Raw genomic sequence first — 27,136 nt, forward strand, 5'->3', positions numbered from 1 at the left:
GGCTGGATACCCGAGGATGGCATTATACGGCAGGCAGATGTGCGCGACGTCGAAGTCGATGAGCTCGGTGTGGTAGTTCTTGTGCTTCCCAAAGGTGACAGGCAGGCGGACTTGCCCTATTGGTGTGGTGGAACCGTCAGTGACTCCTGAGAAAGGCTTGGTTGGCTGGAGCTGCTCATAGGGCACTTGGAGGTTGTCGAACGTGTCGACGGATAGGACGTTGAGCGCTGCGCCGCCGTCGATGAGAGTCTTGGTGACTTGCACATTGCTGATGATTGGGGAGCACAACATAGGGAGTGCGCCAGTGGGCTGCGCACTTGAGCTGGTCTGCCGAGTCGAAGGTGATGGCACATTGGGACCACCTGAGCGGGTGCGTGGCCTCGATCTTGGGGAGCGCCGCGTTCAACTCGCGAGCGAACTGTTTGAAGATGCGCTGAGAGGCTGGGGCCTGAGCATCGCCCAAGATGCAAGCGATCGCACGCGGCTCCTGGAAGCCCCCAGCCCCCTCGTCCTGGTGGTGGTCGTCGTTCCTTCTTGGTGACGGCAACGGGGGAAGACCGGCGTTGCCCTGGGGGCGATCCTCACAAGGCGGGTGTTGTTGAAGTGCTGGATGTACTTCTAGAGGGTCTCTCCTAGCTGTTGCTTGATGTGGTGTAAATTGCCCGCGGCCGGTGGGCGGTCGCGAGTGCCCTGGAAGTTGGCGATGAAGCGGTCGCGCATGTCGTCCCAGGAGGAGATCTAGCCGTGCTACAGGTTCAGGAGCTAGGAGCGGGCCCCATCCTTGAGAGCCATGGGAAACCAGTTCGCCATGACTTTTTCGTCGCCGTTGGCCGCTTTGATGCTCAACTCATAGAGCTGCAGGAACTCCGCGGGGGCGGCAGTGCCATCATATCGAGGGGGTAGATCTGGCTTGAACTTGCCTGGCCAGGCGACGCTACATAGTTCGGGGGTGAAGGCACGGCAGCCAGCCGTGGTCGCCGGGGCCCGCTTCTGAGGCGGAGCTTGGTCTTGGTGTGGTCCGTGCTGCGCCACTGCAGGCGGCACGCGGTCTTGATGAGGTAGCGCGGTAAGCGCCGGTGCAGCTTCTCGCGGCCGCGGGATTTCTTGGTAGCTTCTTTCTTCACGCGCGGGCGCCGGGTGCGGTGGATCACGCCGCGGAGGCACGCGCCTTGGCGCCAAGGCACCATCTTGGGTTCGAGGCGGTGGAGGCATGCCATGAGCCCCGTCGCCCGCGGCTAGTTGAGGGGGAGGTAGAGAGTGGGACGACATCGGAGAGCCCTCTGCGGCACGGACGAGCTCGGCAACGCGGTCGAGCCACTCCTCATAGAGGTCGTCGACGGGGCGGTAACGCAGGAGCTCGTTTGCTGCGATGAGCGCGGCCCGCGCCTCCATGGGAGCACGGTGCACGTGAGACAAAGAACCAGCAGGGGTGAGTGATGGAGTAGCGGTGCGGCCGTCCTGCCGCACTGAAGGATGCAGCAAGGACGCCTGCTGCTTGTTCCCCGCTGGGCTAGTGGCAGCATTGGCGGCGGGAGACGGAGAACGACGAGGCGGCCCGCCGACGGGAGCCGTCTAAGCGATGCGGGCGGCGAGGGCAGCCCGACGCTCAGGTCGAGCACGGCGAGTGTCCTCCATGGAGACGACGGAGCAACGAACTGATGGAAGGGAAGCTACGGTGCACCCCTACCTGGCGCCAAATGTTGGATGTGGGGTTCCGGCTAACCCTTAAGGTTCAAACACTAGGGTGCATGCGAAGTTTTTCCCGCCTACCGATCTACGCTCTAGCTTGCTAAGATCTTGCGGACAAACTCGACGAACTCACAATACAGAAAGACACGGGGTTTATACTGGTTCGGGCCACCGTTGTGGTGTAATACCCTACTCCAGTGTGGTGGTGGTGTATTGCCTCTTGGGATGATGATGAACAATACAAGGGGAAGAACAACCTCCTGAGGTTGAGGTGTTCTTGTGCGTATGAACTTGTGGTGTGTAGATTCCCTCAATCTAAGACGAGATGAGATACGATCCCCCCGATCCCCTACTATTGTGGTGGCTAGTCCTATTTATAGAGGCCCTAGTCCTCTTCCAAAATATTGAGAGGGAAGGGAGCCAATAATGGCGGGCTAATTTGAAGGGGACAGCTAGTACAAGCTATCCTAACAAAAGCGGTCTTCGCCTGTGAAAGGCTCTGGTGGTGACGCCATCTCGGGCTCCATGATGACCTACGTCTTGCAGCCCATGGTATTGGTCTTGTTGCACTGAAATGGAAACCTTTGCCTGAGGCCTCGGTACTCCGCGGCTGCACTTGCCTCCTTTGCACCAAATGGGAAACAAGGACGCTGCGCGCGCTGGCGCCCGCCTGGCGCCCGCCTGGTGTCGATCGTCATGGCTCACGTCACGAGAGTCTCATGAGGTTTGCCTCGCCTTGATATCTCCACCCCTCGTGAGCCTGCCTGACTAGGACGCTCTGGAGGAGGTCTTGCGTCGTCCGCCTCGCGAGGCTTGGACCCTCGTGAGGGTCTTGGATGCTTTGTAGATGAAGATGGGTCGTACGGCCTGCTGGCTCAGCCACGCCATGGGCCGCAGGCAGGCAGGTCTGCCCCCCCCCCCCCCCCCCCCGTTCCCAGAACACCGACAGGGACAAACAGAAGTTGGAGCCGTACAACCTTGATTTGAAAAGCATCGCTGACCTACAAACCAAAATAAAAATTCCTGTAGAAGATTGTGATAAACCGACACCATCCCTATTCTACGTACAAAATTTTGTGCTCGGAACAAATCTTCAGAAGGGTGACGAGACGCTGGCATTAAGGTCATCTGGATGGGAGAATTATCCCTTGACATACGAGCGGATAAAATATGCTGCCCTCGATGCCCGTGTGAGTTTTGAGATAGCTGCAAGGTCCAAAGAGCTTGTTGCGAAGCCGTCTCCCATAGAAAATGAGAACAACAACAACAAGAAGATGTTGCACCAGCAGCAGGGCATTATAGATGGATAAACTATTTCCTCTCTTGTAAAAAAATATTCCCTCTCTATGTATATTGATATAGATGGACTATTTTGATGGTGTGCATGTCTTTGGAACAAGTAGTAGCATGGGTCCGCTTGACTATAAGGAACTATTTATCCATGTAGCTTTCTCTACTACTCCTTCCAGTGATCGGTATGCAATGCATGTGTCCGTAGACATGACAGCTTGTCCATGGAAGTTCAACTACGGCGACCATCATGTTTCATCCACTGACACTCGCGATTCCCACGACGCCGCTCCAACCCACGACACCATGTCCCCCGACATGCGCCTCACCCCTCTCGGCCGCACCACCCCTCTGCCGTTGTGTGCATGACATGTGGGCCGACTGAAATGCGGCGAGCATCAAGTTTCTACCAAAGCCACACATGATTCCCACGACGCCGCTCGAACCCATGACAGCACGCGTTCCCCGACCTGCGGCTCACCCCTCTCAGCCCCACTGCCCCTCTGCCTTCGGGAGCATTACATGTGGACCAGCCACCTATTGGGTCCACATGTTATTGACTCAAAGGTAGGTGTCGTAAGGCGCTGGAGCTCAGATCCGAGGGCCACGAGAGGTAAATGTAACTCGTGCGCCAGGCCTTGTGGTGCTACCGCTGCACGAACTTGTGGCAAACTTGAGATTTGTTTCTTTACTATACATGCACGCAACGATTTAATGGACATTGTAATATCAACATGTGATGTGGCGCTCTAAATTTTAATTTGAAACTTATAAAATGAAAAACAAATAAACTGGGAGAGAGGGAGTATACCGTTGGATGTGTCCCATATGAAACAAGTCCCCTGGTTTGTGACCGCGAAGATGCGGTTAGAAAGGAGCACATCGTCTTCGTACTCGTACGACAACAAATCAGCCACAGACAACATCGTCCACCTTTGACCGCCATGTGCAAGGTTCGTGCTATCTTCTTCAATCTCACCGTGGTTCCATCGTACCAATTTAGGCAGTGGCCCGTTGCATGGCTGATCCCAATGTTGGACAAAGGTTCTATGGGAACGGTGTCACCGTTGTAAATGTTGTGCAAATTGATGTTGGTACCCTCCCGTACATATGCAAGACAATCTCCACTCGCATCGAGCCTAACCTGTGAAACAGTGGGCAGGGGGAGAATTAGGAAATGGACACGGAAGTAGTCTTTAGAATGCATTTACTACGTGATCGAACTCATCTTACCTGCTCATCGGACAAAATCCGAGTGCCCCTTAACGTCGGCATCTCAAGGGGCGTCAAGTTGCAACTATGGCCACGCCGCGCTGGAGAGACCCCCAAGGAAACATCCTCGTGAGTTGCACAGAACATCAAGATGCATTTGTATGAGTAGTTTATCTTGTGAGAGAAAAGGATGAACGAGGGAAGGCCTTATTTGCAAATGTGGAGAGGGGTGTTGGTTTCTTTTTGCAAAATTGCCACAGTTTTCTTCCTATCCATCAGATATAAATTGGACGGCCTATAGAAAAGCAGAGTTGGTGATGATGGTGTGCCTGTGGTCCTGCAATATGGGCCGTCTGATCTATATCTAACGGATAGGAAGGAAACTATGACAATTTACCCACACTCCTCTCCACATTTGCAGATAAGGCCTTCCTTCGTTCATCCTTTTCTCCCACAAGATCTTGATGTTCCATGCAACGCACGGGCATCTTGCTAGTATAAGAGGGGTATGGGTATTTTTTTGCAAAATTGCCATAGTTTCCTTCCTATTCGTCAGATATAAATCGGATGGCCTATACTGCGGATGGCAGGCACACCATCATCAACAACTCTGTTTTTTATAAGAGTAGAGTAGAGATAGAGATAGAGACTACTACTACCAATGTGCTAGACCGTGCGTTGCAATGGATCCAAAGTAGTAGAATAATACTTGTTCATGGGCTTGAAATATAAACACTCTAGTTTTGATATACATATATCAGTAAAAGTAAATCATGCTTCACTCAAAATGTATTCCTCGGGCTGTTTTGATGGTTTGAAGATAACATGTTTTAAAAAATTTGGAGCTGTTTTTTTTACCATTTTGTAGCATGGCACGGCATCCGGTACACCTAATCGTTTGAAAAAAATTGAGTTTGGGTCGGTGGCACACCCTGCGGCAAGATGCCCGTGTGGCCTTCTTCGATAACTAGCAAGATGCCCGCGCATTGCAGGGAGCATCAAGATGCATTTTTTTTACAGAACACCTATGTGAATGACCCTTGCAGGAGTAATCCCATGTGTAAAAACTAATTATATCTCGAGAATTTTATCGGAAAAATGGTATCCTTGGAACAAGTTTTCTCTACTACTACTCCTTCCAGTGAGCGGTATGCAATGCATGTGTCAATAGACATGACAGCTTGTCCATGGAAGTTGAACCACGGCGACCATCACTCTTCTTGTTTCTACCACTGCCACACCCACACGCGATTCCCACGACGCCGTTCCAACCCACGGCACGACGTCCCCCGACGTGCGCCTCATCCCTCTCGACCCCACCGCCCCTTTGCCTTTGTGTGCATGACATGCGGGCCAGCTGAACTACGGCGACCACCAACTTTCTACCACAGCCACACCCGATTGAACGCAGTTTGCCTGCTCCGATCTGTACTCCCGCACCATCGAATTTTCATCCAGCGGCTGTGACATATTTCATCCCGGGCATCAATCCTCAGCTGGAGTACTTCTGTACTACAGGTAGTACCCGCCGGTGTGGCCATCTATGCCTCGTAACGCCTCGACACCCAGCTGTGGCACCCTCGCCACGGCCACGCCACCATCGTCTGGTTCACCTCAAATGAGTGAGTCGCGAACCATGCCACCACCATGAGAATGACATGTGGGCCAGCCGCATTTAAGGTCCGCATGTCATTGACTCATAGGCCGGTGCACTAAGCCACTGAAGCTCGGTCCCGTGGGCCCCAAGAGGGAAATGTAACTCCTGCGGCAGGCCTTGTGGTGGTCCCGCAGTACGAGCTCGTGCCAAACCCGGATGAGATTTGGTAACCAACTAGTAAGCTACACGTGCATTGCACGCATGAGATTTGGTAACCAAATCTCTACTCTCTATATCTATATCTATCTCTATATCTATATCTATATCTATATCTATATACTCTTATAAAAACAGAGTTGGTGATGATGGTGTGCCTGCCATCCTGCAATATAGGCCGTCTGATTTATATCTGACGGATAGGAAGGAAACTATGGCAATTTTGCAAAAAGATGCCCACACCCCTCTCCACATTTGCAAATAAGGCCTTCTCTTGTTCATCCATTTCTCCCACAACATAAACTACTCATACAAATGCATCTTGATTTTCCGTGCAACGCATGGGCATCTTGCTAGTTATGAATAAATAACACTCTATCAACGAGCCCCATCATACACCAACTTTCTTGGCTTCCATGCTACAGCTAGATCTTCCCCTCGTTTCTGTTTTCCTACCGGTGGAGGGCGGGGTGCGGTTTGCCAATGGTCGGTTTGCTCAACGGCGGCCCCACATGAAAGTGAAAATGCTAGGCAACACGCCTTCCCTAGCTATGTGGCGTGCCGGACGGGCCGTGGAGTACTCCCGATTCCTGGGCGTGTGGGGGTGCGACGCGAACGCGGCAGGCCTTTCCCTTTTACTGGCAACGTGCCTATGTGTTGTGATGGATCCAAAGTAGTAGAATAGTAGTACTTGTTCACAAACTTGAAAGAAATCACTCTTGTTTTGATATACTCCTAATATATTACTTTTCACTCAAAATATATTTCTCGGGCTGTTTTGATGCGGTGAGGGTGGGATGTGGTTGCTTTCAAGATAATAACGGGTTTTCTGCAAATTGGAGCAGAGAAGTGGGCTATTGTTGCAAAAATGCCACAACTTACCTCACAGCCGTTAGATGCAGATCTAGTGGTCAGAAACGACGGATGGCAGACACACCACCATCACTAACTAAGTCTTTTATAGGAGTAGGAGCAGAGAAAAATTTATAAATTGTAACATTTGGTTTTGCTCCTTGGCACGATCGATAGATAGAAATAACGATTGGAAACGCTAGGGCGGGGGGCGGGGCTATTTTCGCCAGATAAGCAGGGTACGTAGTAGCTAGGTTGGCGCATCGTCGGTTTGGTCACATGCGGTCCGACATGTTCTAGTGTTTCTAGCAAGATGCCTGTGCGTTGCACGAAGTTGATGGAAAAGGTAAGCACAAGTTATAAATTGACGGATGGAGTACTAGTTACAGTGATGCATATAATTAACCAAAGGGATCACACATGTCGGTATTGACTGGAACGAGAATGCAATAGCACAATAAGGATTAAGGCCACGATGATGCGATCGCAGTGGTGGTTACAGGAGGCAAGAAGAAAGATGCATCCATCAACGTACGACCTCCTCCTCCTCAACTTAGTGCGCCGGGCCACGACCGGTGGCTAAGGAGCGACGGCTTTTGTGGCGAGGTCAAGGTGCTTCTCAGCAAAGGCATCCAAGGCTTCCAGCCGGTTGAGGAAGGCCAACGTCATAGCGTCCTCGATGGCCTTGTAGATACCTATGTACACGATTTGCTCGTACATGTGGAAGTCTAGGTCGACGAATTCTTGCAGGGCGAGGCGCCTCGCGGCGAGCGTGACCTCCAGGTGGACATTCTTCATGGCGTCGGCGGGCAGTCGCAGGGCCACGAGTGCTTGAAAGAGGTTCCGGCCATGGAGGCCGATTAGGGTGGCAGGCAATGAGGAGTCCGGGCGCGCGGGCTGGAGGAGTACGGCGTTGTCGTCCCCGAGCTTCTTGAGGACGGTGAACTTGTTGGTGGTGGCAACGATCATCTGTTCCAACTTAGAGTCGTAGCTGGCGTCGACGGCGGCCATCCACCAGCCGGTCATGAACACCGTCTGGAGACGATCCTCGGTGCCATGCCGCATGCCGGCGTCGTGGAACACCTGGCACAACCGCTTGCCGCTCGCGCATATTGCCGCTATGGGTCTAGAGTGAGCACTTTTGTGCTTAGTGTAGGTTCTTAGGCAATTGCTTAGGTGCGTACGATCTGGTAGATGCATTGGAATAGAGGGGCGCCTTTATATGAGTGCAAACTCATTCCATTCACATCGTGCATCCTCTTTTCCCGGTCCTGCTCCCATTACTTCCCTCATGCATGCACGATGCTAATTGAAGGAGGATGCATCATTGGCCGTTCAACATTTCGGGAACCACTACCCCTCCCTCGTCTACATTAAAGCAGTATCGGGAACTGCGCTACCTACTGTCAAATCAAATAGTACTGCACCCGCTGCACGCCCGGCTGAACACGCCTCCTCGCCTCCATGAAACCCCTCCGTTAAACCCGCATGCAAACCGAGAAACCTACTCCGGCCACACATCCGTTCATGAGCGGGCTGGAATTAAACGCAACACCGGCCGAGCTCCTCCCGTCCGCCCTCAATTTAAACTAGGCCAGACGCCGGCGAAGCTCCTACCGTCCGTCCTCTATTTAAACGAGGCCAGACAACGGGCAAGAACCGCACCCCTCCGCCACTCCCCCATATCCTCCTTCACCATTTTCTCCACTCTTCAGATGGCTTCCGAGGAGCCATTCTCCGGCATACTACCCGGCTGGGTGGCACGCCGAGCCCTCCGGATACGGGCGAGGCCACTTGGTGCTTCATCAACCTTGCTTGGCCCGATGGAGCCAGTTGCCGCCCCAATCCGGCGCGTGGTTCAGCAACTCGCCGCTCCAGTTCAGCTCGATGAGGACTGGCGAGTTGCTCCACGCCGGCACGGCGGCGAGCATGCCGGTACGGGCGTCATCGCTGCCGCGTCGTACCGCGCCCCCAGTGTCTGCGGTGGCCACGCCTCCCGTGTCTATGGGCGCGCCTCCCGTGTGTGTGGCCGCACCTCCCGTGCATGTGGCAATGCCATGCAGGCAGAGACAGAAGCCGGGTGTGTGGAGAGTGACGAGTCGGTGGCCAGCTTCTCCGTGTCCATCGCCGTCATCGAGGAGAAGTAGAACACGAGAGGCCTTCGCCACTTGGGTCCCATGAAGGCCACCGCCGAGGCGACGACTGTGCATTCAGGTTTTTTTCTTTGCTGCTTTGTGTCTTCCGAGGATGTTCGTCGACCCCGCAAGTGTCTGCCAGACATGAGGAAGACAATGGGATCTGTGGGAGGCCATTTAGATTAGGTACTCCCTCTCCAGCTGGCAAGAAATATTTGTTCTAAGAATGGATAAATTGTATGTGTCTATAACTAAAATAAGTCTAGATACATCCATTTCTAGGACAAGTATTTCCGGACGGAGGGGTATTAATTTTACCAAGAGAGCCGGATTAGCAGCGCTTAGTTCATGTAAATGTAATGAATCCATCATGTTTATATGAAGATCCAGCTTTTTTATATGAAATCCTGCATGCTTATATGAAAATAGTCCATGTTTGCACGAATTTCATCTGGTTGGTTAGAGTTGTGAAAATTTATGCCGTTGGCGTTTGATGTCGTCCTCCACGGAAGGAAGCGGGAGGAAATTTGCCAACTGCAGTTGGAGATGCTCTTATGCTGGAAATAATAGAGTCACATCCAATCCATTTGAGTTAATTGCATGTATGATTCTCCCTCTATAAAAAGTTAATTGCATATACAGTGTACATGTGACTTGCAGGGTGGCTACAGCTTCGTACAGAAAGTTAAAAAGAAACAAGTCCATCCTTAATCTTGTATTCTAAGTACTCTATGGGTTCCACTGTCAGTTCAGTAGCGAAAGAAGTATATATTAAATAATTAATATATAATATAAAAATCTAAAGTTAAAGACTACCATGCTGGAGATATATCTCCATGTCTACTCTTATACTCCATCCGTTCCTAAATATTTGTCTTTTTCTGATTTAAAATGGAGTACCACCTACCGATGTGTATGTAGACATATTTTAGAGTGTAGATCACTCATTTTGCACCGTATGTAGTCACTTGTTGAAATCTCTAAAAAGACAAATATTTAGGAACAGAGGGAGTAGAAAACAGAGTTGGTGATGATGGTGTGCGTACCATCCTGCAATATAGGCCATCAGATTTATATCTAACGGATAGGAAGGAAACTATCGCAATTTTGCAAAAAGATACCCACACCTCTCTCCACGTTTGCAAATAAGGCCTTCCCTCATTCATCATTTTCTATACTCTTACTAGCACTGTGCCCGTGCGTTGCAACGGATCCAAAATAGAATAATACATGTTCACAAACTTGAAAGAAAAACACTCTAGTTTGGAGTATATATCACTAAAAATATACTCGTATTAGGTTTCACTCAAAATATATTCCTTCTGGCTGTTTTGATGAGGTGGGGGAGGGATGTGGTTGGTTTCAAGATACTAAGGGGTTTCTACAAATTGGAGCATAGAAATGGGCTCTTGTTGCAGAAATGCCACGACTTACATCATAGTCGTTAGATACAGATCTGATGGTCAGAAATGACGGATGACAGACACACCATCCTCACCAACTGAGTCTTTTATAGGAGTTAGAGATAAAAAATAGAGTTGGTGATGATGGTGTGCCTGCCATCCTGCAATATAGGCTGTCCGATTTATATCCGACGGATAGGAGGGAAACTATGGCAATTTTGCAAAAAGATACCCACACCCCTCTCCACATTTGCAAATAAGGCCTTCACTCATTCATCCTTTTCTCTCACAAGATAAACTACACATATAAATGCATATTGATGTTCCGTGCAATGCATGGGCATCTTGCTAGTCTCTCAAAAGTTAACCGACCTCAATACACGGCAAAAACGCCAGCCCGCCGCACTTTGAGAGAGACGAGGAGCGAGAAGCGATACGGCTGCTGGATTACTAGAGCTAGGTGTCGCACAGAGGACAAGAAAAATGGTGATAGCGTGGGTTAGCCATTTAGTATGATGTAACTACACTGGGCTACCGTGTTTCGTACTCTTCCAATCCACTGTGGAGATAATTGGTTGATTTTATATCACTGAATAATATAAAATATTATGAGTGTAAACGCTCCACCACGGGGTTCCTTGCTCCTACTCGGTCGCCGGGAATCTATGCTCTTCCACTCTTTTTTATTGACGTGAGCTTTGATCATCCTTTTTCCAACACACGGCAACTCGCAGAACAACGAGAAGCTTGTTTACTACGCCTTCTCCCTCGCCAATGCATGCGTGGTGGCTCACAGCGTGAGGAGAAACTTTTGCTGCGGTGGACGTGCATCAGTTCATAGTGGGAGTAACATACTCCTAGGTAGTAACATTGCACAGTCCAAGACAAGTTTGCTTATGTGGCATGTATTTAATGAGGAGAGATGTGTTTAGAGTAACATAATATGTAGTGTGGGGCACAAGCGAGTAGTCCATTGTACTCCCTCTGTCCCACAATATAAGATCGTTTTTTACACTAGTGTAGTGTCAACAATGCTCTTATATTATGGGACAGAGGGAGTAGAAACTAGGGTGGTGCCGGATTAATTCCGCATGTAAATAAGCTTGTAACCGTGGATTTGGGGCTCTTTCCCCTCTCTTCTTTAATGAATGATACGCACACTCGTGTGTATTAGAGAAAAAAATGTTACTGTAACACAACGCTTTCCAAGAGAGGATGCGTCTACAAGGTAATAAATGAAGCCAACTAGCACTACTAGGGAAAAGCGTATAGGCAGACGCTTACTAGTAGCGAGGGTTTATACCCCTCGCTACTGCTACTTACTAGTAGCATGGGTTTTTACCCCTCGCTACTACTAAGTTGATAGTAGTAGCGCGGGTTTTTAACCCTCGCTACTACTAAGCGGTCTCTATCGTGCCCCCCGAGACATGTCATAGTAGTAGCAAGGGGTATAAACCCGCACTACTACTAAGTTGATAGTAGTACGACGGTTTTATACCCCTCGCTACTACTAAGTATAAGGTAGGTGAAGTCGTCATATCCTCGGCCGAATCCCCATCTCCTCCCCCAAATCCCTCCTCTCTTCCGCCACTCTCTCCTCTCACTTTCCATACGCTCTCACCTGGACCTCTTGCCCATGCGCCCCTCCTCCTCCATGGCGCCAAAAGAGGCCGCCGCCTCGCACCACCGGCGTCTAGGAGCTCGCCGCTCTTCCACCGACGTTTAGGAGGCCGCCGCCCCGCGCCACCACACCGGAGCACCTCACCACTGGTGACTAGCTCCACTGCTCCCTCCATCACCTTCCTCTCTCCCTCGATTTTCCTTTTCTCTCTCTCCCTCTGGTTTGACTCACCCTCCCATGTACATGCCCGTGCAGGTCGTCGCCATGGATGACCCGGAGCTATCTGGCATGGTCGGGAAGAGGAGCCCCACACCGCGGCCTCGCTCTGCCATAGATACGGGCCCTCTCCAATAGCCACCGCCAGATCTGGTCTTCCATTGTCCGTTCATGCCTCCGACGATGCCAACCGTCATTAGCTCGAACCACTACTGCCATTGACAACACGCACGGGATCGAGATTTTTTTTTGTTTTTGAAAGTAATAGCAGTAGCGTGGGGTATAAGACCCACTACAGATAATTAGCATTAGCTCTGTCTGCAATGCACGCTACAACTAACCATGTATAGTAGTAGCGTGTGTCAACACGCGCTACTGCTAAAAGTTAGCTGTGGCACCGTATTAGTAGCGCGGGCAACCGCGCTACTGATACACCCAAAACCCGCGCTGCTGCTAAGCTTTTCCCTAGTACTGTAGTATGACACTACTACTGTGTTACTTTGCATTATGGATGTAGTAACTTAGACTAGTGTCATATGCATGACACTAATCTAAGTTACTCTGCACTATGACCAGCCCAAGAGCATGGTTAATAGTATAGCCAGCTGATGGCTATAAGAAACTTCCATGTCATGTATAGCCATCATTTATCTCTACTCATATAATTAATCCTATAAAAGACTCAGTTGGTGATGATGGTGTGTCTGCCATCCGTCATTTCTGACCATCAGATCTGCATCTAACGACTATGATGTAAGTCGTGGCATTTTTGCAACAAGACCCCACTTCTCTGCTCCAATTTGCAGAAACCCCTTAGTATCTTGAAACCAACCACATCCGCCCCCACCTCATCAAAACAGCCATAAGGAATATATTTTGAGTGAAACCTATTACGAGTATATTTTCTTTCAAGTTTGTGAACATGTATTATTCTATTTTGGATCTGTTGCAACGCACGAGCACATTGCTAGTAGTCACTCATATAGTAGTGTGGGCCACAAGGTTGGCTATAACATCACTTAGTACCTTTTTCAACCTTCTCTCTTTCTCTTTCTTCACATTTATTCTATTTGTCTAGGAATCTGCATATAACTAGGCTCTTGCATGATAGCCCACTCCCTATAATTTTCCTCGTCATCATCTGAGTCCTAGAAGATCTCACACACATCATCATTAGGCATGCAGTCGCCTTGATAGACAACGTGCGCAGAAGGAGTAGAAGCGACTGGGACGCACCACGTCGTGGGCACTCCGTATGTGCTTATGTGCATGCAGCGTGCGTGCTTTTCCATTGGTGCTAGCTCTAAGGCCGAGGCTGTGGTCGTCTTCGTCTCTGACTAGTCGTTGAGCAACGACGGCAAAGAGGTGCCGCAAGAGATGCGTAGGCGCCATTGTGTGCGAGCTTCGCCGTAGCACGACGAACCGGACGTCGCCGCAGATGGCGCATGCCTCCATGCAGCCAAGTGTGTGTGCATGCATGTGTTATTCATGTGCATTCTACGGCCCAGTGTGTGTGCATGCAAGTTTTGTGTACGTGCGTTGTGTGCTCCATGCTATGCGCGTATGTGCATGAGTTGGATCGGCATGAGTTAGTGCATTGGCGTGTGTACACGTGTGGCTGCATGCGTCCTGTACATGCGTGGCTTCTTGCGTGGTTATCAATATAAACTATAAAACATCTTCAACTTAGCATCCTCCTGTATCGTCTCTAGTGTTTAGCGAAGAGTTCATGTTCTTCTATTTGTTTATAGGTGGGCAGGAGGCAAAAAATAGGGGAAAACACCCAAGGTTCCTTGCTCCTTCTCGGTCGTCAGGATTCTATGTTCTTCAACTCATTTTTTACGTGAGCTTTGTTCATCCTTTTGCCAACACGCGAGACATCTAGCATCAAGGTGCACGTGTCAAGCAAGAAAATGGAGATAATCAGATAAGTAGTGCATAAGTGAGTCGTGCACTTCGATAGCACCTACTACGCAATATTTTTTCTCCTCGATGGCACATGAATAGTGCACGTACTCAATGTGGGAGCACGAGATGGGGGGAAGCCATGACATGGTTAGCCCTTTTTTGCAGAGAGTACATACTAAATAATTTTGATGTGTCCCGTCAACTTGCAGAACGACGAGAAGCTTTCTTACTACACGTTCTCCCTCGCCAACGCGTGCGCGATGGCTCGCATCACAAGGAGAAACTTTTGCTTACAAGCAGTGGACATGCAACAATTCATTTGGTGTCAGATTGCCAGAAGTACTACTGTAGTACCATCATTATTGTTTGACTTCGAGAAGAGGCGAAGAGCCAAGCGCAAGGTCACCTACTAACCTTAGGCTAGGCATAGTGGGAGTAACATAAGTAGCGGTACCTCCTTTTTTTATTCTAGAAACAACCACATGCGAATATTGGACGGTAGCAGCATAGCAACTGAATCAAAAAATCGAAACCAACCAATGAACTACTACTAATGGTGAGCGTTTGCTAGTATCATGTACTCCGTCTGTCCATGTATATAGGGCTTAATGCGTTTTCCGAGACTAACTTTGGCCCTGTTTGGATCCATGGGTTAGAGTTAGTTTGAGCTAGTTGGGGCTCAAATAGCCCTAAAGTATCCAAACATGAGGGTTAAATTGGAGCAAGTTGCCCCAAACCCACCAAAAAAAATATCCCACCCAAGAGTCGGTTACACGTGATGAGTTAACCGACCTCAATAGATGGCGAAAACGCCAGCCCACCGCACTTTGTTCATCCTTTTGCCAACATGCGAGACATCTAGCATCAAGGTGCACGTGTCATGCAAGAAAATTGAGATAAGCAGTGCGTAAGTGAGTCATGCACTAAGATGGCACCTAGTGCTATGCAATATTTTTCCTCCTCGATGGCACGTGAATAGTGCTCGTACTCAATGACCGAGCATGGGATGGTAGCCATGGACATGGTCGACCCTTTTTGGAGAGAGTACTAAATACTAAACGTATTAACTTTGATGTGTCCCGTCAACTCGCAGAACGACAAGAAGCACACACTGAGACTACCCACAGTGTGAGTAACATCTACACTCTTATAAAAACATAGTTGGTGATGATGGTGTGCCTGCCATCCTGCAATATAGGCCGTACGATTTATATCTGACGGATAGGAAGGAAACTATGGAAATTTTGCAAAAAGATACCGACACCCCTCTCCACATTTGGAAATAAGGCCTTCCCTCGTTCATACTTTACTCTCACAAGATAAACTACTCATATAAATGCATCTTGATGTTCCGTGCAACGCATGGGCATCTTGCTAGTCTCTCACAAGATAAACTACTCATACAAATGCATCTTGATGTTCCGTGCAACGCATGGGCATCTTGCTAGTTTGTTTTAAAATAGTTACTACGATAATTGGGTTGAAGTGATATATTATATGTCTGCCCCGAATGATTTCAGATTCACTAGTAGTAACAAAGAAAAGGTTGTCTTGTTAATTAACAGAAAACAGGGTGAAAACTATCACATGAGGCCGGTGAAAACAAGGCACATTGGGTCCAGCATCATCGTCACTACAACTGTGCATGCGCAAGAAGTCTACATATCGAGGGGGCTACAGAGAAAACAACGTATCTCGCGTGTTTGAGCGAGGCACAGAGACACAATGTTTGAAAGAGAAACTGATTGACAGATTAAGATCAGATCGAGTTGTCACCCTTCTGCTGTCATTGTTGGGGTTGGTGGGGTGGGGAAGGGGAGGGAGAGAAAGACATATCGAGAGTGTGCGCGGTAGGCACAGAGGCACAACTAGCGAGTGTGTGTGTGTGTGTGTATCTGCGTGTGTTTGAAAGAGGAGTAGATAGATTAGTATCAAGATCGAGGTGCCACACTACTCCTTCGGTGTCGGGTAGTGTGTGTTTGTGTGTCTGTGTTTGAGAGAGAAGCCAGTCGATAGATTAGTATCAAGATTGAGGTGTCACCCTACTCCTTCGGTGTCGGGAAGTGTGTGTGGGTGGGTGGGGGGGCAGTGACACTTACATACCTCTACTCTTATAAAAAACAGATTTGGTGATGATGGTGTTCCTGCCATCCTGCAATATAGGCCATCCGATTTATATCGCACAGATAGGAAGGAAACTATGGCAATTTTGCAAAAGATACCCACACCCCTCTCCACATATGCAAATAAGGCATTCCCTCGTTCATCTTTTTCTCCCAAAAGATAAACTAATCATACAAATGCATCTTGATGTTCCGTGCAACGCATGGGCATCTTGATAGTAGGGTGAAGGAGTTTGTGTGACCCATATCTATATTAAGGGATAGGTAGATAGGATGTGTGCGAGGCATACTTAAAGCATCACGGAGATAAAAAAACGGTGTGCATGCAAGTGCCGGAAAAATGAAGTGATAAACAATGTCTACGTGTGTGTGTGTGTGTTTGTGTGTGTGTGTGTGAGAGAGAGAGAGCGAGATCTCAAAACAAAAGGTGCTCTGCTGGAATCCCATTGTATTTATTCATATGGTTCCGGAGCTCGAGTTAACCTTAGGCATATGTGCGAGAGACATAATTATCCTTTGAGACATTAGTGGCTGTGGGTGGGCGGAATTAAAGGGGTGGGCATGTTCGACAGAGAGAGCGTGTGTGTTTCTATGTGAGAGACTTGTATGATGGGGTAGAAAGACGAATTCTAACATTGACGGGGGGAGGTAAATACACGAAGTGCGCGTGTGTGATTCCGATTCCCATGGGGAAATGAGATAAGTATGCGTGTGAGAGAGATTGCACAATTCATTCACGTATCACTATCTAGCGATCATGGACGTGCATTGCTTGAACATAAATCAATATCTACTTCGTATCATGGCCAAAAGTACAATATCGATTCAACGCTATAAAGATTGGACACTCACATATCACATTTTTTCTATCTAAATAAACCTTTTCAATTGTGCATGCCAAAGTTACAGTGATGTTTCTTCAAACAACCAATGTAGCTATCATGTACATGCACCATTATTACTCTTGCATTCAAATTCATTAGTCTTGGATGATTTAAGGTTCTATTATGAAGTAATATATGTAATATTCATATATGAATTCAACGGGTACACAATTTACGAAATAGAGGCTATGTAATCATATGAGGTAACACTTTTAAGTAGCGGACTACAATATCCATTTCTTTTTGTGCGCCTCTACACTAACACGTCAATGCATTATGTTTAAAGTAAATAACCAATGACACTAAATTATCTATTTACACGAGAAATACATAGGCTGAGCATTTGATCCCTTTTTTGCGAGCGCGCCTCTACACCCGTACGATTGGCCACGCCCATGTGAACGTCCAAGCTATCGGTGCATCATCACGAGTTATTGTCTTTTTTTCTGGGGTGGACTTCACACCAGTTATTAACTGCTGATGCGTGCCTCGTGTACACAGTCTCGCATGACCTTCCCGCTAGCACGGTCCAAAATTAGTTGAAACTAGATACTAACGATCCCGCAGGCGGCAAAATCTCCTGCCTCCTAAAATTTCCGCCACCTAGTCTTTAGCATGCGAAATTCCCCTTTTGTCCTTGGTGCACGGAGAACAACTGTAACAATACCGCCCTCATCTACATAATAGGTCGGGGCTGCTTTGGTACTGGTTCCCCCCACCACACGGCACCCCCATTTCCTCTTCCCCCCCCCACTGTAAAAAACGACTAACTCTACAGCACTAGAGCATCTTACATCACGCGTCCGTACTTCATCGGCCTTTCTACCCCTCCCCTCTCGAAACCCTAGACTGCTCATCCACCGGCGTACCAGAGCCCATTCACTGCCGGCGGCGTCCACCTCACCGGATCTGCTTCTGCGGCCGCATCTACCCCTCCCACCTCCACTAGAAACAAGTAGAATGCTCATCCACCACTATACCATAGCCCATTCAGTGCCGGCCTTGTCCACGGCACCGGATCTGCTTCGCTGGTACTCTTGTCAACCGTAGCGCATCTGCAGCGGCTCATTCATACTCCCCACACTATAAAAAAAAGACACATCCGTGACATTTTGGGCTGAACGAAATTTTTTCTGTCATACATATGACACTTCTATGACGATAATTGTGACAAAACCCGGTATCATCATAGATGTGGTGGGTTCCTACTTCTATGACAAAAAATCATGACAAAAAATGGGCTTTTCGTCCTGGGCGGGCCGGAGACGCAGCTGCATGACATTCTTTGGGCCTTCCATGACGGAAAAAACCGTGGTAGAAGCAAGGGCGAGGAAAATTTCGAGGAGTTCCCGGTTATGGTGGGAGGTCGGGGGCTGAGCGATGCGCGTTTCTCTCGTACACGTACGCGCGTGTGTGCTAGGCGTTGGCTCTAACTGAACCCGAGCGAGCCGTTGGGCTCTAACTGAACCCGAGCGATTGCACTGCAGGCTACGCGTTACTGAACCAGAGCGATCGATCCATGGCTATTAACTGAACCCGATCAAGCGATTCCTTCGCTAGTGCTGCTAACTGAAGCCGATCGATGCTACCTCTGGGATGAACAGTGAGCGTTGCGTGGGGGGTTTGGATGAACAGTGAGCGGTGGCGTTGCCTTTGGATGAACAGGACCCCGTGGTGTGGTGGAGGGCTGGATGCACAGTAGACGGTGGAGGGGTGGTTGAATAGGACCCCGTGGTCTGGAGGGCTGGATGAACAGTAGACGGTGGAGGGGTGCCCATGGAGGGGTGGTTGAATAGGACCCCGTGGTGTGGAGGGCTGGATGAACAGTAGACGGTGGAGGGGTGGTTGAACAGTAGCCGGTGGACTAGCGCGCGGTGGATGCTGGATAAACAGGAGCCCGTGGAGGCTGGAGGAGGTCGACGGTAGCCCGTGGAGGCTGGAGGAGGTCGACGGTGGAGATGAACAGTATCCCGTGGAGTCCCGTTTTGCGGTACGCCACACCCCTCCCGATGAACAGGACCCCCGTTTCGACCGTAGGAGGTCCGTTTCATCCGTTTTGCGGTACGCCACACCCCTCCCGATCAACAGGACCCCCGTATCGATCGTAGGAGGTCCTTTCGTCCGTTTTGCGGTACGCCACACCCCTCCCGATCAACAGGACCCCGTTTCAACCATAGGAGGTCTGTTTCCTACGTTTTGCGGTACGCCACACCCCTCCCGATCAACAGGACCCCGTTCCGAATGTAGGAGGTCCGTTTCCTCCGTTTTGCGGTACGCCAGGCCTTGTGTTCCATTGCCTGTTCCGTCCAAGCCCTCCCGATGAACACGACCATGCATTCTGTTCCGACCGAGCCAGTTGGCTCCCATGCGTTCCTTTGCCTCCCGATGAACACGACGGATTCCGTTGCCTCCCCATGAACACGACGCATTCCGTTGCCTCCCCTTGAACACGACGCATTCCGTTGCCTCCCCATGAACACGATGACGGCACTATTTCTCTGTTCCGACCCAGCCATGTACACGATCCCTGGCCGTACGTATGCGCGAGTCGACATTCGAGACCCCGCCCATATGTACACATATGTGGCCGTATTTTCTTTCTTGCACCCTGGCCGCTGTACGTACATGTACATGCTACGTGCGTGCCTCTACTACGACACGTACGCGCCTCTACTATGACACGTACACGCCTCTACATCCACCAGTATATATGTACGTACACGTTCACGACCAGAATGACAATGCTACGTATGCTTCAACCAGGTGGGTCCCGACTGTCAGGAACTTCCTTGCCTGCGAAGATGTAACTGGTGGGTCCCAGCAGTCAGGGGGGCGAATCATTTTTTTGCCCGGACGCACTTCCTTGCGTGCAAAGATGTAGCTGGTGGGTCCCAGCAGTCAGGGGCAAACGTTTTTTCGCGAAATATGGTGGCCTGTCCGGTGCGTCCCCACTGTCAGGTGGAGGAATAATTATTTTGCACGTAATAAGGAGGCACTTCCTTGCTGCGGCCGTGGACCCAGCTGTCAGCCTCTCCACGTATAGTCCACGTCCGATGGAAGCCGTTCCTTGACCACGTTGACCACGCCGCGCAGAGAGCACCAGGGCAGTGGACGACAGCAAGGCCTAGGAAGGGGACGACGCGAAGCCGGGGAAGACACGGCAGTGGATGCCCACGCGTAGATGAGTGCGAGGGTTCACTGGTTCGCTGCGGTGTGAGGCTGCCGTCGCCACAGAATAACAGGGGGTGTAGGTGAGTAGAGGGATGGTCTGGCCAGCGGTGGGGGTAGTAGGGGCTGATGAGGCCTCCGCCGCATCACAGCCGGCCACGGGAGGCAGGAGCACGAGGCACGACCGGCGCTGGTTTGGGCGGCTAGAGCAACAAGACCAGAGGTTGAAGAAGCACTACGGCCGTTGGATGGACATCGTACGGTCACTGGAGCTAGAATTGTGCATATTGACTAAGTTGACAAAGCCCTCCGTCCCCGTCAACTTAGTAGGCCCACAAGTCAGCCTGCCACTATACTAGGTCCCAGCTAACAGGGGGAGTATTCATTTTTTTGTGCGTAATAAGGAGGCACTTCCTTGCGTGCGAAGATATAGCTGGTGGGTCCGAGCTGTCAGCGGCGGTAACGTTTTTCGCGAAATACAGAGGCCCTTTTAGTGGGTCCCTGATGTCAGGTGGAGGAATCATTATTTTGCGCGTAATATGGAGGCATTTCCTTGTGTGCAGCTGTGGACCCGACTGTCGGCCTCTCCACGTACAGTCCACTTCAGATGCATGTCGGTCATTGACCACGTTGACCAGGCCGCGCTGAGAGCACCAGGGCGGTGGAAGACGTCGAGGCCTAGGAAGGGAACGACACGGAGGCAGGGAAGACTCGGCAGTTCTTTCCCACGCGGAGGGGAGTACGACTGTACGAGGGTTTACTAGTTCATCTACCATCGCCGGAGAATAACAACAGGTGTGGGTGAGTAGAGGGATGGCTAGGCCAGCAATGGGAGTACGGTGGGGCGGTGAGGCTTGTGCGGCAGCACAGCCGACCGCGGGGAGGAGGGAGCAGGCAATCCCGCCGGCGCTTGTTTGAGCGGCTGGAGCAGGAAGAGCAGAGATTGAAGAAGCACGACGGCCGTTCGATGGACATCCAACAGTCACTGCTTGTGCGTCAACCTTTTTTTAGGAAAGCCTCAAATCTGTGGAAAACAGCATACAACCCATCTGCCATTATTTCTAATAGGTTACAGCCCATTTGCTAATTCTTAAGGTTTTTTTGGAGCCCATATTCCTTTTGTTAGCATTACAGCACATATCATGGCCACGATTAAAAAATTATACGAAATTTTGTATATTTCGGTGCGGTCCGAACTGTTTTTAATCCTGAAATTTCAACTCACATTCAAATTGATTTTAAAAGTAAATGTATATCAATATAAAATCCAACAAATTCTCCACGCATAAAAATTAATGTAATTTAAAATCTCAAAATGAAAAAAAGATATTTGAAACTAATTGCCGGTTTGATGTGTTTTAAAAATGTACAACCCATTTCTCATTACTGATGGGCCATTTTCTCGGCCAGCCGAATGAAAGCTCTCCTCGTCTTGAAAGATTTGCAGCCCAACAGGCCTGACAAAGCGACTTACCTGGCAAATCACAAAAAATGGGATGTGGCCGTGGACCCAGCTGTCAGCCTCTCCACGTACAGTACTCTTCTGATGGAAGTCGTTCCTTGACCACGTTCACCACGCCGCGCGGAGAGCACCACGGTGGTGGACGACGGTGAGGCCTAGGAAGGGGACGACGCGGAGCCGGGGAAGACGCGGCAGTGGAAGCCCGCGCGGAGAGGAGTACGAGGGTTCACTGGTTCGGCTGCGGTGTGAGGTTGCCATCGCCGCAGGGCCTGGCCAGCGGTGGGAATAGTAGGGGGCGGTGAGGCTTCCGCGGCAGCACAGCCGGCCACGGGAGGCAGGAGCATGCGGCACGACAGGCGGTGCTTTGGGCGGCTAGAGCAAGAAGACCAAAAGTTGAAGAAGCACTACGGCCGTTGGATGGACATCATACGGTCACTGGAGCTAGAATCGTTCTTATTGACTAAGTTGACAAAGCCCTTCATCCCCGTCAACTTAGTAGGCCCACAAGTCAGCCTCCCACCAAGGTGGGTCCCAGCTAGCCGGGGGAGTATTCATTTTTTTGTTCGTAATAAGGAGGCACTTCCGATGGGTCCGAGCTGACAGCGGGGGAATGTTTTTTCGTGAAATACGGTGGCCCGTTAGGTGGGTCCTAGCAGTCAGGGGGCAAACGTTTTTTTCACAAAATACGGTGACCCGTCCAGTGGGTCCCTGCTGTCAGTTCGAGGAATCATTATTTTCCGCGTAATAAGGAGGCACTTACTTGCTGCGGCAGTGGACCCAGCTGAGACTCTCCACATACAGTATACTTCCGATGGAAGCCGTTCCTTGACCATGTTGACCTTGCCGCATTTCGTTGCATGCATGCGTCCATGGGCGTGGTGCGTCCCCACTGTCAGCCTCTCACGTACACTCATCTTCCGATGACTCTCGGTTCTTGCCACGTTGACCACACCGTGCCGAGCACACCCAGACTGGAACGACCCGGAGATGGGGAAGACGGGCAGTGGAGTCGCAGATGTAGAGGAGTGGGAATGTTCACTGGTTCGGGTGCGCGGCAGCACAGCCGCGATGCCGCCCAGGGGAGACAGGAGCAAGAACAGAGGTTGAAGAAGGAGCATGGCTGTTGGATTAACATCCAACGATCCAGCTGCTAGAATCATTTGTTGATTTAGTAGACAAAGCCGTGCGTACACGTCCGCTTAGTAGGCCCACAAGTCAGTCACCAAATCTGACGGGTCCCAGCTGTCAATGGGATGAATAATTTTTTTCGCAAAACAAGGAGGCACTTCCTTCTGTGTGAAGATACAGCCGGTGGGTCCCGGCTGTCAGGTGGAGGAAACATTTTTTCCAGCTTAATAAGGAGGAACTTTCCTTGCGTGCGACCATGGACCTTGTGGGTCCCAGCCGTCAGGCTCTCCACATACAGTCCTCTTCCGATGACTCTCGTTTGTTGACCACGCCACACCAAACGCAGCGAGGCGGTGGACGACGGCGAGGCCGCGGACGGGGATGACTCGGAGATGGGAAAATGTAGCAGTGGAGTCGCAGGTTGAGAGGAGGAGAAGGGTTATAACTGGTTCCATTGCGGTGTGGGGCTGTAGTCTATGGAGAATAACAGGAGGTGTCAAGGGGTGGAGGGATAGCCTGGCCGGCGCTGGGGTAGCCCTTCGCAGCGATTCGTGCTAAGCAGAGCCGCTAGCCGCTGGAGGCCGGACCAGGCGGTCCCGTCGACGCTGGAGGAAGAAGACGAGAGATTGAAGGTGCATGCCGGCCGTTGGATATAAATCCAATGGCTGTGGATGATACAATCATTTGTTGACCTATTGGCCCACATGTGAGTCTGCAAAAATGTGGCATATATTTAACCCATGTTTTCTAGAATGTACAGTCCATTTGCTGGGCTGGGTGAACAAATAATATCGCGTCAATCAGGCCCATTTATATTTTCTAAGAAATCCTAGCCCATTTGCACTTCCTTGAAATACATGTATTAGGTGGGCTCGTTATATATATAATGTTATGTAAGAAGGAGCAATTAATATCACAGAATAAACCGGAGAGACACATTATATATATAATTAAGAAATTAGCGAGTTATTGCTCAAAATAAAAATGAGCGTGTTATTATTAAATTGGTCCTTAAAATCTTTGCAAGCTTTTGTACGCAATCACCAGGATTTTCCTTGCATGTGAGTCAAAAACAACCAGGATTTTCCTTGCCAACTTCCGTTAAACATTTACTTTTATAAGTTAATAACACATGGGATGTTTTTATAATGTATATATAAGTCTCTATAAAATGTACGATAATAGTAATAATATAAATATTTCCCTAATAATAAAGCACGGATTGACTCTTTGGGTTCACCGTCACAATACGCTTCTTTCTGTGAATTTACGCTTTAAGTTTTTTTCCGTTAGTTTTGATCGATAGTCTGTCCAATTGCTGCGAGGCAGTACTAAAAACTTTGTCCATCCAATTGGTCCATGTCCACATTCTCTTATTAGGCCTGCACGCATGTTTCGGCCTGCATGCACGCTTCTGTATCTATACCTTACCTGATTTTCACACATGTACTCGGAGTAATCCTACCTCGATTGCTTACATGAAAGTATACCAGTTTATATACCTAGGAAAATTGCATATCAACAACGAGCCTCTTGAATCAACAAACACAGAATGAGAATGAAGGGAAATTGTACAACAAAATAGCAGTCCGGGGTGAGGAAGCGGAGGCACAGCGCGCAGACGCCTGTGACGCAGCCTGTTCTACACGCAGCATGCGGGACAGATGGCGGAGGAGGATGGAGGCGGAATGCCGAGGTCGGGCTGTGGACTCGGAGTGGAGGAGCCATGGAGAGGCCCGGGAGCCACCACGGCAGCCACGAGAGCGAGATGGGCCTAGCCATGCTCGGCGGTTGTCAGCCGACTTCGTGTTTCTCTGCTGATGATCCCTGACCACCTGCTGCCCGGGGTCGGCTACATGTTGTTATCTTAGTTTGCTTGGTAGTTTCATTCTTTCTTAAGATTATACCTAGCTGTGTAGATGCGGATGGACATTGGAGGTACAGTGTTGGCACTAATGACTTGGATAAAAATATTTTTGTATCCACTCCGAGTGGGTCAGTCTATATACACTTAAATTTTCACATTCAGTTTCCTTCAGTTAGACGACAGCAAGGAGATAATGCACTCCTTTTTTCTGAAAAAATATCATAAGGGACATGTTTTGGAAGAATGACGAGCCATGTTGGCCGTAGTTGGAGTGAAAGAATTACAACTTTTTTGTGCCAAATAATCAAATATAGAACTAGTTCAGAAAAAAAACCGAAACCATGAGAAATGTTGTTGTTGGATGTCAGTGCGCGTCATATATCCTCTTGGCCATGCCGGTCATAACAACAACAACTTTCCTCAGGCTGGTGATGCTCATATTGTCAATCATTCTCACTGTGGTGCCTGAGACAAAAAGTCCTAAGGCAGTTTGGTAATTTATGGTGTTATTACACTGGAGCACATGTAATGACAGACCTGGTAAAGAAGAATAGAACGTAAGTGTGTGCCATATTTTTCCCCGTTGCAATGCACGAGCCCTTTTGCTAGTATATATAACGTGGTTAGAAGGGAAAACATAAATTGGACACAACATTACTTTTATAAGAGTCCTGCGTTTTATACCCCACAGTAGGCATACAAACAAGTTCACACACAAATACAACAAAAAAGGTAAACATTCATATCAAACTTAGGTTCACAGGACACGTTCATATTCATAGCCAACATTCACTATCAACAACTCAAAAGATTCATATATACACAAGCTCAGCATATCTAGGCATCCAAATGATTGATAGATCACACGACAATATTCATACATAATTCACAAAAAGATTCAAATATACACATGTTCAGTATGTTTATGCATCCAAATGATTGAGATCACATCCAATATGATCCATGGACGAACTTTAATTACCTAGGGTACAGACTGGTAAATGGTGTTCAATCGGAGGTACTTCTTGCTAAAATTAGTTCTTGTACGAGTAAACATTCGAGTACATAAGAGGCAGCACAGACAATCTGAACTTTGCTTGTAGGTTTATCCTCAAATAGTGGACTCGTGCCGAGGGAGGTTTGAGAAACTTGGCCACTACTTTCATCCAACTAGTTTACTGGCTCATCTTGGTCCTGTATCTCGCCAGAATTCTACATTGCAGACGAGAAAGGAGGCGGTTGAGAAAATGAACCACCCAATTTTTTTGTGCACTTCAACTGAAATGGAGCATCCTTGGCGTGCAGACTGATTAAGTGCCAGATAAATATATGCGTCAACCAACTTGTCAGGAATCTTTAGACTCCATGCCATATAGTTCGCTACGATATGTGCCAATAACCAAAAGGCACAAGTTGGGACCAAAGACTGGACTACGTTTTTCTAGGCTATGCACCAAGCAATATTTTTGGTGTTCACTCTCCTAATACTTGGAGTTTGACAATTGGTTGACGCCGGTTGATACTCGAATGAATATAGGCACTTCTTGTCAACATCGATGCTTGTCTGAGTGAACTTTGGAGTACATAGCAGCAGCATAAGTACCTGTCCATCTGATCATTTTGTGCAGTTCTACTGAAATCACCCGATGTAATGATTTTCCTGCGAGTTCAGGCTCCAAATTACTCCTTTATGAAATCGGCAAACAGTAGCAAAATACCAAATTACCAATACATATGACAGGCACAATAATCAGGATAAAGACCAATACCAACCTGTGTGAGGTAGCATATCAATTACTATTTCCTTTGACTAGAAGCCAAGATAAGCCAAGCGACTGACAACAAAGGAAGAAAGCAAGCGGAGATTAGCGACTGACAGGAAAGGACGGAAGCTGTCGAGGCAATGAATCACCCAAAGTTTTTTGTGCAGTTCCACCAAAATCGGGCATCCCTGTTGGCACATATATTGAGAGAGTGAGATTACTGTAATAGTAGGACTAGTTGATGAAACATACACTAAGAAATAGAAGCACCTTCATTATCTTAATGGGTAAAGTTAGCAACATAGTAGTCTTGCTTAAATAGAGGTATTAGTTTATTTAATTAGTGCCAATTAGCTCAACTCAACACTCAAAGCATTGCCATTTGTCATAGGTTGCAAAACTTTAACGTGCAAAGAAAAGGAGTTTCTCATGACAGTAGCACGATACAAATAGAGATGACAGCAAACTAATATGGATGAAGGCCTTAGGCCCATACCAACCTGAGAAAAAAGCTTATTCATGTAGTCCCATAAGAGATGATAAAGCACTCACTGGAATCACACAATAGTATATATTTTTGTGCACTTCAAATGTATGGTTGA

The sequence above is a fragment of the Triticum urartu genome, chromosome 2A, assembly GCF_056163025.1.
Source record: "Triticum urartu cultivar PI428250 chromosome 2A, HENAU_Tu73, whole genome shotgun sequence".
In the NCBI taxonomy this organism is placed as follows: Eukaryota; Viridiplantae; Streptophyta; class Magnoliopsida; order Poales; family Poaceae; genus Triticum; species Triticum urartu.